Here is a 3,875-nt window from a genome sequence, read left to right as displayed (position 1 = left end):
ATGAGACTTGGCCCTTAAAGAGAAGCGGGAGTCACTAAGACGAATGAAGGAAAACTCGGACCATAGTGGGAGGGGCCCTAGGTTGTAATAGCTAGCCATTGCCCAGGGAACTATTGCCTCAAAAAAGCCGAAGGAGGGGAGCTACCACACCCTTGGAATGGGGAACATTTGAGGAAGTATTTTGTATGACTATCAGGGTAATGATTTCAATGTAATAAAAGATCTGATTGAATTCATGCCCTTTCTCTATTCTTGATTTCTTTATTTTTCTGCTTCAACGCTCCACTCGCCCTCACAGTGATAAAGGAATAAACGACTCAATGTAGTGTTTCATTCCTAGCCCAAGTTACGCAATCAAGGTATCCTCCCACTACATCTAAGTTGAGTGACTACAATCGCTTGAATTTACGCAGTTGAGACATCTTCCCTACACTAAAATTGAGTGACTATAGTCGTCTGAATTTACACAGTCGACGCATCCTCCTGCTACACTTAAACCAAGTGACTACACTCGCTTGAACCTACGCAATCGAGGCATCCTCTCGCTACACTTAAGCCGAGTGATTACAATGGCCTGAATTTACACGATCGAGGTATCCTCTTTCGACACTTAAGTCGACTGACTACACTCACCTGAATCTACGCGATTGAGGCATCCTCCCGCTACACTTAAGCTGAGTGACTACAGTATCCTGAATTTATGCAGTTGAGGCATCCTCCCGCTACACTTGAGCTGAGTGACTACAATTACCTGAATTTATTCGGTCGAGGCATCCTCCCGCTACATTTAAGCCAAGTGACTCCACATGCCCTCATAGCAATAAAGGAAGAAACAACTCAACGCAGCATTTCATTCCTTGCCCAAGTTACACGGTCGAAGCATCCTCCCACTACACTTAAGCAGAGTGACTACACTCGCTTGAATTTATGCAGTGAGGCATCCTCTCGCTACACTTAAGCCGAGTGACTCCACTCACCCTCACGTTGATAAACGAAGAAACGACTCAACGCAGCATTTCATTCCTCGCCCAAGTTATGCGGCTGAGGCATCCTCTCACTACACTTAAGACAAGTGATTACACTAGCCTAAATCTATGCAATTGAAGCATCCTCCCGCTATACTAAAGTTGAGTGACTCCACTAGCTCCCGTGGCGACAAAGGAAGAAAAGATTTAACACAAGGTTTCTTTCCTCACCCCTACTTATGCGGTCAAGGCATCCTCTTGCTATACTCGAAACCGAGTGTTTCCACTCGCCCAATTAACACAACAACCAACGAAGTAACAATATAACAATATAGCACCCACGCCAACTGAGTGAAGCAACAAATTCAAGCAACATAAAGGCACGTCATACGCACAATGTATCATAGTTCAAATATTTATCTTACATAGCCACAAGGAAGTTAACTCTTAGAATCATGAAAAAGCAAAGGAAAAAAAACTCTTAAGGGCGATGAACAAGAGGAGGAAAGGCATCTGGCCTTGTGTCTTGCCCTAAGGAGTCAAAAATATGATAGGTGGCACAGCTGGCTCTAATAGACTTCCAGTCCAATTGGCGTAAGTCTACATCAAGATGGGCAAGCAGGTATTCCCTCAAATGCTTAAGCCCATGCTTGTACCCAAGACCCGACGCACGATTTTGAACAGTATGAGTGGCTGTCAGCTGGAGCTAAAGGTGAACTACTTCCTTTTGGGAAGAAGCTAGCTCATTGCTTAACTCAGTTACCTTCAGCTCCAGATACGTCAATCGCCTTTTATAAGACTTAGAGACCTCGATCAACTGTAAGTAATATTGATCAAGACTCCTGAGATCTCGCTTCACCTTTGCCAGTTGGGTTTCAACTCTGACCTTCTCACCTTGGGCAATACTTAACTGAACGCTCAACTCTCACCGACCTTCTTCAAACTTGGCCATGTGAGAAACATAATCATCATTCTTCTACCTCATTCTCTGCCTAACCGAGCCTGCTAAGCAGACCTTCCCGCTCCACTCCTCAAGCCTCAGCCTCATGATGACACCGACTCACCTCCTTCTACGACCCATCCAATTCCCATCGAAGACTGCTTACCTACTTACGAAGAGAAGCAACTTGATCCTCAGGAGAATGAGAGTTTGACTCAACTCGAGACTAGCTCTCCACCATTTCTTCCCTTTCAGTACGGGCAACCAGAATAGCTCCATACGCACGACCGATGAACTCACGCAAAAAGGATAGAAAACTGGTTGAAATGGCACAATGTGGTGGAGGTGAGAGCTATATATGCATGTCATCAATGATGGCGCATGAGCCACCTGTGCTAGTAATTTATTTTTATGTTTATCCTTTGTTAGAATTTTCAAAAGTATCATATATGTATATGCTTATGTATTGGAAATATATATATATATATATATAATTTTGTTTTAAATGATTTTGGAAGAGTTAAAGAAAAGTAGATATATAGTAAGGGTAATGATACCCTTACTACTTCCCACTATCCCTTTACTACCCAAGCCTACATGGCTTTTTTTTCTACTCTGCTTCTCCCTTCCTCTACCTTCTGTCTGACTGAGATTTTGATAGCCCTTCCACCCCTTCGAGATTTGAAACTCTCAAAAAGTCTTTTGTTTTCCTTTTGACATTCAAAACCACTATCTCAAACCCTACTAACATTTTTGCACCTCTCTTCCTTTCATGCATGACCCAGTTGCTCTTCTCTCCCTTTGGAGTTCTACCTCTGTAAAACACCAACGTCTTCTTCATTACAGCAAGAGAACCAGTCTTGGAGTTGTGAATCTCCCTATCTTTCCCAATATCCTTTTAGTACCCAACCTCAGTAGCCCTGTTAGTTCTAAGTCCAATTGGGTACTTGCGGTCGCAAAGGTTGAAGAAGTAACACACACTCTCTCTCTCCCATCTTCACTTTCCCTAAAAAAAATAAAAGATTTGGGATTTTTACAAACTTTTCAAACTCAAGAGTCTTGTTTTTTATTTGAATTGAGCTAGTCATGAGAAGAAAACATTACCAAGTAGCTCCCATGGTTCACACTTGTTGAGGTCAACTTCAGTAATGGCTCTGTTAGTTAAATTACTATCTTAGACTTTCTTGAGAAGGTAGTATGTGATAAGTTCTTCATCGGTTGGGTGAAAACAAAATCTAGGAGCTAAGTGTGCATCAGGTACCATTATCAATATATCAATAGGACTCCATAGAAAAACAATTAAAAGTAACAAACGAAAGAAGCTTAAAGAGCCCAAAAAACCCTAAGAGTTTGATAAGCTTTGCGAGGGTTATAAAGAACCGAAGCGAGAATATTGCTTCCAAATTTTCAAGAATCGGTGAAAATGAAATGAAAGGAGGACAAGGGGTTTACGAACTCAAAAGGGAACGCATTATGAAATGGGTGGGGGAGGAGAAGAGGTTTAGTTTGGTTTGCCTTCAGCTACTCTCCCTTGGGTCAACGCCATTTACGATGGCTCACCGTCTGCAGGTAGGGGAGTAGTGCACATGGAGCAAAGGGGGGCTATTTTGAGCACAAGGGGAAAATGTTTGGCTTGTTGCTCAAACTTGAAAATTTGAATCTCGGACAGAGAAAGCTTTTGACAGGAAGCTCAATCAAATCTCGAATAGAAGGTAGAGCAGAGTAGAAGGGAGAAGAGAGCAAATAAAAAATAAAGCCACGTAAGTTTGGGTATTAAAGGAGTAATTGGAAATAGTAAGGGTATCATTAGCCCATATATTAATGCTTTCCATTGCACATGTTATTGCTTTAAAAAGCATGTGTACACTAATGAGTACTTCACTTGTGTGTATGCTGAGTTACATAATTTGACTAAAAATGTCTAAACATTTTAGACACTTCTTCTTTCTCAATTACATATCATTTAATTG

The sequence above is a fragment of the Juglans microcarpa x Juglans regia genome, chromosome 2S (genome assembly GCF_004785595.1).
Source record: "Juglans microcarpa x Juglans regia isolate MS1-56 chromosome 2S, Jm3101_v1.0, whole genome shotgun sequence".
Classification (NCBI taxonomy): Eukaryota; Viridiplantae; Streptophyta; class Magnoliopsida; order Fagales; family Juglandaceae; genus Juglans; species Juglans microcarpa x Juglans regia.
Note: the sequence above shows the minus strand (reverse complement) of the source record.